Source organism: Mastomys coucha, chromosome X, assembly GCF_008632895.1.
Source record: "Mastomys coucha isolate ucsf_1 chromosome X, UCSF_Mcou_1, whole genome shotgun sequence".
NCBI classification, from domain to species: Eukaryota; Metazoa; Chordata; class Mammalia; order Rodentia; family Muridae; genus Mastomys; species Mastomys coucha.
Window position 1 is genome coordinate 162,904,763 of NC_045030.1, and position 10,999 is coordinate 162,915,761.

General features: G+C 36.3%; 1 protein-coding gene across 1 annotated transcript in view; it reads left to right on the forward strand.

Annotated features, from left to right (window-relative positions):
• Nucleotides 1-472: 472 nt before the first annotated feature.
• Mid1 (midline 1) overlaps nt 473-10,999 on the forward strand; it is a 363,560-nt gene continuing 353,033 nt past the window's right edge. The window contains exon 1 of the mRNA XM_031371498.1: nt 473-908. The gene's annotated coding sequence lies outside the window, so the exon portion shown is untranslated. The remainder of the gene's footprint in view (nt 909-10,999) is intronic.

The following is a 10,999-nucleotide window of genomic DNA, read 5'->3' on the forward strand; positions in this document are numbered from 1 at the left end:
TTATATTTCTTTTTGAATCAATCAAATAATGTGTTAATATGTGGGGTATGGAGTATTATTACTGCCATAGATATAATTATCTGATATTTCACTGATCAAAAATACAGTAGTAAGCACTGTATTGCAAAGCAAATAAACATCAAATGTCTATATTTTATTATCTACTAAAGGCCTGGGAAAGTTGAATAACTCTTAGTTGCTAGGCTCAAAGAAGGCAGTTATACCTTGTTTTGTGGAAGTTTATTCTCTTCTCATTCCCTTTCTGTCACATGTTTTACTCCTTCGAAAATAATCTCAAACTTAATTGCCCTGTTTTTAAAATCGTGAAAGACAAATTATGATATCTTAGACTTTGATTTTTTTTCTCCTTACAATGCCTTCAGATAATTTAGGGTTGGCCAGTGCATGGTATAAAATGCTAGCTGTTAACTCCCAGTTACACTAAAAGGGCCAATTTTTGCAGACTGCCAGGATAAAGATGATTTTAATTAAATCCCACAAATCCCTTTGTACTCCAACCAAACCCTCTGCAGGCCAATTGACTGAGCCCTTCTGGCATGTATAGAGTTAACTAGGTTACGGGGTTCTTAGTTAACTTCTTTCACCAGGAATGCAATTCATGTTTACCTATATAAGGAAACCTGTTAGGCTGACCTGAGTTTGGCATATTTTTTTTTTTTTTTGTTCTGACTGAGAGGCATGTAAGCACACACCCTGGAGAGGGGGAGCGATTCCCAGCTGGACAGAGCAAGCTTCCTGAACGCCCCAGCCATTCAGCTGATACGAGGCGAAGAGCAGAGTTTGTACTTGCCCCCCCCGAGCAGCCTCCTTGGAGGACCCACAGGGTTGCTTCTTCCAGATCCCAACTGAGAAACAAACCTGCGATCCTGGGAAAAATGGGGAAGCCGGTGAGTCTTACTGCTCGATCTCTCTCTCTCTCTCTCTCTCTCTCTCTCTCTCTCTCTCTCTCTCTCTCTCTCTCTCTCTCTCTCTCTCTCTCTCTCTCTCTCTCTCTCTCTCTTTCTCTCTTTGCTTGCTTCTGCTAAGGGGCACGCCTCGCTGCTCTCACCCAGGAAGCAGAGGGAGAGGCATTGCTCAGCCTCTAACCCCCAGATCCTTCCTGAACAAGCACAATGCTTCCCCATACCTCCAGCCAACTCTCTCTGTGGGCTTTGCACATCAAAAATCCACTGAGGCCATAATCCTAGCACCTTAGACATTCCAGAAAGTATTTTTTCTTTTCTTTCTTAATTTTTAAACTGGGCAAGAGTTTCCAGATCATCGTGAAGAGCAAACTTTCTCATCTTTCTTGCACTCTGAAACAGTGCAGATGAGTTTGGGGGTGCTTTCACAGGAATGCCGAGTCCCCAAGGAAGTAAGAGTAAATTTAAGAGGGATTCTTAAATCCACAGGCAGGGTGATAGTCTGCAGAAACAGGATTTATCATTTTAAACAAGGCAGGCTGAAGTATCATTTTTCATTCCCGAGGAGCAAAATACTTGCATCCTGTATATGTAATAAAGGACACCTTCTGAGACACTGAGGAGAGAAAGCAGCAGAGCTGCTTCCTTTGTTCTAGACACATAGAGAAATTTATTTTTGTATTTTGACAACCAGAATGTGCCTGTTTATATATAAGGTGCAAGTGATAAATACGGCGTTATGTCAAGGACACTGTGGTCAATTGAGTTAAAAATTGGCTGTGCTCTATATAAAACTCCCAGTCTGACTGTAATTAAATATGGGTATGTGAAAGTACTTAGCGAACTTACAGGGAAATTTTAGTTATATTTGGGAACAGTTAAATGTAAAAGGCAACTGTGAAAGGAATTTTGAAAAACCCATTTTTCCCAACTTCAGAGGCATAGGTAAAATCTTTGAAATGAAAACTACTTTTCATACTTGTCAAAAGTGATTTAAAGAAAGGTAGAAATTTGTAAATTTTATTTTTGTAAGGGAAACTGCTTTATTGATTTGTGTAACTTTGGATAGTTTTGATAAATATTGTGACTGCTCATCTTTCAAATGAATGCTGTCTTTTTTCTGCCATGCGCAATACTTTATCCTAAAAATTAGTGTTATAGGATTGTGCTACTGACTGCAACAGGTGGCAATGAAGACCTGGTTGCAGATTTGCAATAATAGGCTATTAATTTCCTAAATCAATATAAAGGAAAGTACTCAAATCAGATTTGACAGAATAATCACTTTTTTATTGATAATTGAAAATCATGTTCTAATTCTTCTGCTTGTAGTGAGGTTATTGTCTTAAAACAGGTTGGATTGGCATCTGACTATTCCTAAGAACAAAAGCTCTGGCCAATTTTCATTAGGGTCCTTCACTCTAAACAATACAACCATGTTTAGTAACACAATTTAAATGCTGCTTGTTCACTGTCATGAGAAATAAGTGGAAAAGAAGAGTATAACCTATGGGAGACATTTTATTAAATAAAAAAAATAGCATGGCTGTGAGGGAACAATACAAATGTTTAAAGTTGTTATCTGCACATTGCTACTAGGAAAAAAATGGAGTGTTAATATTGCACATCAGTGGGAGTAACTAACCCAGGAGACACAAAACACTATTTTAAAATACACGCTTAATAACAGATGGTTTAATACCAGGTTGTCTCACCATGCTGCCAATTAGATGGCCCTAAGCCAAATCAACTGGCATGTCTACCATTTATCCTGTGAGTTGATGTGTACATTGTTATTACATACTGATTACATTAACAGCCAAGAGAATCTATAGCCAGGAAGACATAAAAGTCTCCTGGGCTACAGAGGGTGAGGGTCTTCATAAGGATTTTGAATTTTGCATTTAACTTCTTTGCCAGTGACATATGGGTTGATGCAGATGATTGGAAGTATTAGCTGTAGAATATGTGCATCTCAAGCTCCTCAAAAGTTCATTTAGGGGTAACAATACTGATTATGGAGTGGGACACTTTAGCATTATCAAAGTTCCATGTGGATTCCTTCTTGAAGATTAAAGTCATTTAGTGTCTAAATTATCCTCCGATAGAAGACAGTTAGGATGTTTTTATATAAAACTATATAAAACTTTAGTTTTACATTAACACTTCCACATTACCGGTGCTATGTTCTGGTGTGAAAAGTGCAACCATTTAGCAGCATCCTTAGAATGATGAGATGGCGGTAGATTTCCTGGTTTTTGAAAAAAAAAAAAAAAGGCTAAAAAGATCCTGACTGCTGGGGATGGGGAAGATAGGTCATGTAAGAACTTCAATGTGTTCATGAATTATGACTTCCTAAAGTGTGATATGCAAACTTACTAATGCCTCTTTTTGGATGGCATCTTGTTATCTCAGGTCGAATTCTTTAAGAAAAAGCTGGCTAGTAGATGGGTTGCCTAGCACTGCTATGCGTGGGTTTCAGATATGACTGCTTTGTTCATACTTCTTAGCATCCTGGGCACCAAGCTGTATTTGGATGCAACATACCTTGAAGATGATTTCTATACCTCTGTTTTTCTAATATACTGTACGAATTTGATCATTTTCTATACTTGATATAATGTATAAAGGAAGCTGCCAATGACAATTCAGGCCCATTATATTGATTAAGCAAATCAAAATGCTACAAATTTGTTTGCCTTGGGATTCAAGAAAAAAGTATTCTAATTTTTATTATCTTCTCTTAGATCATTGGACTTTTCAAATCCTGTCTACTTCACTTAATTTCAGATGGATTTTTAGTATAACACATACACACACACACACACACACACACACACACACACACACACACACATGTTCTCTTTCTCCCTCTCCCCTCCCTTTTTTCCCTCTCTTTCCCTCTTCCTCTTCCTCTACCTCCTCTTCCCCAGTGTATGTGTGTGTATTATTCCAGCCTTTGTTGGTTTGTTTTTGTAGCTAGCATTCAGTTATTGCTTCTATTATTATCCTTTTTGGTTGATATTTTCAGTCTTCATCTGCCTACCATTTGACATCAATTACTATTTTTTTAAAGTTGCATTATTAAATCCCATAACATTCATCTAGCAAATAATGATCAAGCACATTCTGAAGTCCTGTGCTATGTACTCTGAAGGAAAGGCGTGCCTATAAGAGACAGATGAACTTGAACTGTTTCTCCATGCAACAGATAATAACATCCGTGTAAAGAGAAATTTCATAATATGAATGGTATACAGCATGTGAAATGTAGTTTAATGCTGAGTCATTTATTTACTCACTTTGTTATGCTGATCAATCTGTAAGTCAGAGCTTCTATCTCAAGGGTACAATACACTGATAGGTGCTGGACAGTTAACTGACATGGTGAAAGGATTTAAATAACCAAATAAGGTCCACATAAGACTATGCCAAGTGGATGCCAAGTAGTTTCATGTGCTGACAAAGGAAAGAAATGACTCTAATATCACTGCACTGATGTGCTACTGGGTTGAAGTACTTTATATTTTGTTAATGTATTTACAATACCACTATGTCATTCTTGGTTTCGGTTCTTTTGTAGAGAGCTTGATTAGCATACATAATACCCTAGATTCAATTCCCTGAATAGATAATAAAAAATGAACTGCTTTTTCTTGGGTTGTCATGGATTCTTAGAACACAACACTGAGAAGAAGCATTCCTAGAACACTAGGTAGCACAAGAGCTTTGGATACTGGTTCAGCACCACTGGGAAGTCATTAAGGTACCAGTTCTAGTAACACTTCTTGTGAAGTAAAAAGAGCAGCTGCTGTGAGGAGCTTATGTCATATACATAAGGTATGTGAACCCATACCTTAAATGGAAAGGGTTTCATTGATGTTAATTTTCATTTTAAAAGAAAAATAAAAGTAGACTCCAATGCTCTGGGGAATACAGCATTCTTAGGATGCCTTGACTTGTGTGTGACAGAGTATGCTCACACTCTCTTGTGGGTTGCTTTTCACTCGTTTCAACTTGAGACAGAAATGAAATTAAGCAGAACCTCCTCAATTTGACAGTTTGAGTTTTAACACGTGACAGAATTGGAATTTTTGTCAAAGTGCTTGAGCCAGGAAATGTTGTATTATTTATAGGTATTATTCTGCAACAGAGGACTTGGCTATTTAAGCCAAAATTATTCTCCCCCTTGAGTATCTAATTGTGTAGTTATTTATATCCACACTGGCACACTCATCATGTATTGCCTTAGGAAACAAAGCATTGTGTAAACTACCAGAGAGCAGATAACAAATTTACTCTAACTGATAGCCTTGGTTCAAAGTTACAAAACAAAACAATGGTAGTGTTTCCTAAGTTTCTTCGGAAGCTTTGGACAGTGTGTTGGGCCATGTGACTTAAACTTTTTGGGGATTTGATTTAGTCAGGTATCTCTTGGTATATACATGTGTACTTTATCATTTTATATATGATAAAAATGCTTGTCTGTGGACACATGTGATATAATGCTAAACATACAGTCAGTCAATTCATATTTGTTGGTTCTGAAATGAGGTGGTAGATTATGCATCTTCCCTTAAATGGTAGGATTGAAAAAGTAGAAGCAGGAATACACTGATAGCTCACTTAAGTAATTTAAAAATTGTGGTTCATGATACAAGAGGAATCTTCTAGTGTCTATACTAAGTCCTTTTTGCTCTTTTGTGTTAACTGTAAATTGTTAAGATTCTCAATAGAAACAGAAGTAATAGAATGAATATCTTTATATATATAATTGTATATAATATATGTATATATAATTTATTAGAGTGGGTTACAGGTTGTAACGCAGCTAGTATTAAAATGGTTGTCTACTAATGGAAAGTCCTAGAAGTTGTTGAATCCAAAAGCCTGGATGTCCCAGCAGGATTTCAATATATGCCAGAAACCTAAAGAAGTAGGTTCTAATGCTAATAAATGAATAGGCTTACCAGTGAGAGGTAAAGCAAGCAAGCAAAGAGGAAGCAAACTTCCTTCTCCCATGTTCTTTATATAGCTTGCCAGAAAAAGGTGTGGCCCAGATTAAAGGTGGATCTTTCTACCTCAAAAGATCTGCATAAAAGGTTTATCTTCCCATCTCAAAGATCCAGAATAGGAGTGGGTCTTCCCACTTCAAATGGTTTAATTACGAACAAATCTCTCACAGGTATACCTAACCATTTGGAATTTAGTTAATTTCAGATAATGACAACCATGAATAGCCATTACACCTAGTAATGTTTTGTGTTTAAGACTCTTTACCTAATAATTTCTATAGTAGTTTATGTTATCTGAATATAGATTTCTAACTTTGAAGGTTTTTTCCCAAAGTCACATATTTTATAAGGAAAGAAAAATCCTCACTTCATGTCTATTAATTTAAAAGCTTGAAAGTTTTCCAAAAGCAACAACAGGAAAGGAAAAGTTAGAAAATTAATAAAAACAACAACAAAAGGTTTTCCTTAAAAAAAAAGTCTTCCTGGCTTCATTAGTGATTTTTCAGGGGTTTCTAGGGTTGTCTTTTCTCATGGTATCATGTCTCCAAGATCTTCATGTACGACAACTCATCCTAGGAAAAGAAAACATTTAATCTGATATGGCTCCCAAGACAGAGTATGCCCAATTGAGTTGACATGCCTTAGCAAGACTTCCCTCCTTATTAAGGCAATTGGGGACCATATGATTCTTGAGTGATGAAGAAGATGTACAGCTTCACCAAATGTAGATCAAGTGCCCCCTATATTAGAATTATTTTCACAAAATTTCTGACACCTTCTTTTATAATTATATGTCCCTAAGAAAGGAAAAAATGAATCTATAGTAGAATCACTTCATTCTGCATTTATTGAAAGCACTCCTTTAGGCATATTTAGAAGGAATATTTAATTTGAATCTGCCTCATCTCCACCCATAAAATAGCAACTATAGGTGAGATAAACCTCTTAAGTAGTTTCAAATTTTAGGTACAAAGAGAATACTCAATATCCTTATAGTAATATTCATCACCTTACAGACTAAGGCTTAAATGGAACTTGTATTTATGTAGATACTCTTCTATCATTTGTCTTTGGAAAAGTCGACATTGACAGCAACATAGAAAACGGGTCATATATAAGGGATGCCAGAGTGATTTGGTGTGGATCAAACAGGAAATCTGCCTGGGAAAGAAGATATCTACATATACTTTTGTTGTGGTGGCAGAGGTGAAGAGCGATCAATTTTAATGATATTTCAGAGTTGAAATCATTGGAGGTGACTAAATATTGAACAGGAAAGTTGTGACTGACAAAGAAATGCAAAAGAAAACTTCCAGGGCAGATTTAATTTACATAACTATAGAAATAGTTGTAGTATCCTTAAAGTTGAGAATAAGGCTCTCTAACCTGGATTTGGGAAGGAAGATGAATTATTTGTAGCTCAGTGGAATAGGAAAGATAAAAATTTTGAGGCTGAATTTTGCGGTTCAATTCACTAGCTGTATAATCTCTCAGAGGACATGTTAAAAATTATGCCATAAGCCTAGCAGTGATGGTACACGCCTTTAGTCCCAGCACTTGGGAGGCAGAGGCAGGCAGATTGCTGAGTTCGAGGCCAGCCTGGTCTACAGAGTGAGTTCCAGGACAGCCAGGCTTATACAGAGAAACCCTATCTTGAAAAAAATTATATCATAAACATCTGCATTAAGTATTGGTGGTATAATTCAAAGAGGTTCATGATAGTCATTTCCTTAGAAGTCTTATGCAGGAGTTAACATTATAATCTCACAGGCTTACTACTGCTGCAAGTTGAAAAGAGATTAGTAATTTCCTGGGCATAGAATATGGGTGGTGTGGTTTGGTGGTTTGGTGTGGTGTGGTGTGGTGTGGTGTGGTATGGTATGATATGGTATGGTATAGGGTGGCATGGCAGCACAGAACTTAACACTATAACTTTTTCTAAGTGAAGATTTCTCCTTGTGAAAATACAGGGAAGCTATTACCTTCAGTTCTTCAGTGAATTCTTTCATTTTCATTCCAGATTCTCCTCGTCTCAGATGAAGGTATCCCATATAAGAACAGGCTAGATATTTTCAGCTGAGGTTCCTTATCACTTGTAAAAGGACTATAAGACTTGGGATGTGTAATCCAAGAGTTAACACTAACCAATGGGCACATGATTAATTTCATGCTTACCGCAGGATTTGTGTGAAGATTTTGTCAGTCTATCCTTCTAGCATTGTCAGGAGAATTTTCTATGATATGTGTAATTCCACTCTCTGGCCTCAGGCAATTTCTCTTTAGGTTCTAAATATTCTTATGAAAGGAAGTTGTCAGTTGGTGAAAGCCACAGCTAGAGGAACAGGAAACACAGAGAATGAGCAGGTGATGGGGAGGAAAGGGTTAAGCTTTATAGATTACAAATATTAGCACTCCCTCTCGGCAGGTGTTCTGGCATTGCCAGATGCAAGTCACTAGCAATGTTCTCCCACTGTCTTGCTCCTTCATTTCCCATTGTTCTTGGCACATTTTATTTAACTCTTTTGTTGTTGTTAGACCTGAGTGAATGTTTACAATTGCACTTACACTTACACATAAATGCAGATACGAGGCACATTTATGAGTCACTGAATTATTAAAATGTCTGAATTGCTCAACAAGATCTTTATATACAACAAATTCTTTATATACAACAAATACTTATTGTCATATAGAAATAAATGGTGCAGAGTAGGAGGCTTTCCAGTCTGTCGTTTTATTTTTTAAACTATTTGGATGGAATATTGTGAGTTTTATCTATGTCCTCTCAAGTAACTGGATTGTTCTTGGTTCTTAATTCTGATATTTGATATTTGGCTGTGTACATTCTAGATGGGATTTAGCTGAGAGGTGGGTTAGTAAGTAAGAAGACTGGAAGCTGGTTATCTAAAATAGAAATCTCGGGCATGTTTGGCAAGGTTGTCTTCCTCTTCCTACTCCCTTTGTTCCCAAGCCGTCAGTAATTTCTACTCTTATATGTCCCATTTTGATGCAAATGCCTTTAAAGATATAAGGGTGTTGTAAAACATTCATTTCAAATCTGATTATATCTCCTAGAGGGACTACCATTTCACATTTTAAAGACCCTCTTGGTTTTGGCTTTGCTGACATTAAAACAGAAATACCCAATTCATAGAAACTTCCAGTCAGCACATGCAATGGCAATTACTCCAAGCCTTGATGTTTTAGGAATCACAGTGCAAAAAAAATAGGAACCTAGAGCTTGATAATGTCAAATCAGAGAATAAGTTCATTTTGTCTAAGAATGTATATACTTGCCAATAAATCACTTGCTAGTAGACAGAAGATAATGAAGAAACTAACCAGAATGATCCTGGGTGAAGGTCACATCAAATCAGTGAAAAATGGTGAGAACTTCTATTTCCAGACCCGAGTCAAGCTCTTTTCAGAGATAAAGGTGTGAGCTCTGCACACCATCAAGCTTCCTGGTCTGTTTAAGTAAAAAGAGGGAGGAAGAAGGCCTCTGCCAACAGACTATAGGTCATAAATTAGCTAATAAAATATGTCCCAAGTTATCTCTTAAATAGCCTATTTTACATATACTTGTCTATTTGATTTATTTTTTTCTCCACTCTCAAGGTTGCGTTTTGGTAGCCTAAGTCAATATATGAGTTTTAAGTTATACAATCATAGATGGCCTACCTTATTGTAAATAAAATACTGTATGTGTGTGCCATATACAATTTGTTACTGTTGATCAAAAATTTAAAAGTTACTTTCTGACTTCAATATATAATATTAGTGAGTTCAATGAAGCATTCCTTTTGTTATAAAATATACTTAGTTTTGTTAAAAATAAATCTTAATAATGCTCGCAATATTTTCAGGAGTTTTGTAGCTTTATTATTGCCACTGGTACACAGATAGCAAATTTTTCTTTTATCTACTAGAGCCACAATCAATGCAAAGGCAATGCTACATTTATTTATGTACATTTCTGTGTACATTGCACACATATTTATACATGTGTGTGCATCATACATATATATATATATATATATTTATATGCACTTAAAATTATTTTGATAGTAAAGTTTCAACCAGTGTCTATTATTTTCAATGTCTGAAAAAGCTTATAACAGGAAAAGAAAATAGCATGTTTTTATGACCATATATAATGACTTAGAGATAAGTAGAAGATCAAAGAGGCAAGGCCGGGGAGGGCGAAACAAACAAGAAATATTACAAGAAGGGACAGACTAAAGCAACAAAAGCTGCTCCCCTCCCCATCTGCTACCACACAGAAGCAAAATCCCACCAAACAACAAGGTACAGAATGAACGGATCAATACAACTGGCAAGGCACATATTTTCAGAAAACAGAAAATGGAGGAAGCAGAAAATGAAAGAAGACAAAAGAAAGGATGGGAAAGACATGTTAGGGAAAATGCTTTAAAATTCTAAGAAATGAGCAAAAAAAAAGTCAGTGAAGGAAAAAATAAAAATTTGGCAACAACAACACATCATACCAGGGAAGCTTGGAAATTAGAAAAAAGAAAAAATAAGAAGAGGGTACTGTTACATTCAAAAGTGTCTGGCCAATTTGTAGGTTCCTAAGAATAAGTAAAACTGACCCATGAAGGTGATTGAACTTGTCTAATCTTCTGCCATATGAGTATAAATGCAATTTGCTTTTTAAAAAAATGGCTTCCTCAAAAACAGCATGAGTGACAAAGAATTCAGGACTTCTTAGGTGCTACAGAGGAGTCTGCCCTCTCCAGAGTTAGTAAATAGCCCTTCTAGGTCAATGAACAATAGCCTGGTGGCTGTAAGAGCTAATCCTCCACATGCTTGCCATACTCCTCAGAGTCATTAATTAAACCAGTAGCACCTGGCTTAGTATTTATAAAATACTTTACACTTCTGAAGGGGAAATAAAGGCTGAGAGGTCTGTGGATCCATTTCTATTGTTAAGCATTATTGGTAACTGCCAGAAAGTGACAGCTCGTGCATGAAATCCCAAATCCAACTCACTGGGATTTTTTTTTCCAGTTTTTTTTTTTTTAATTTTAGATATTTTCT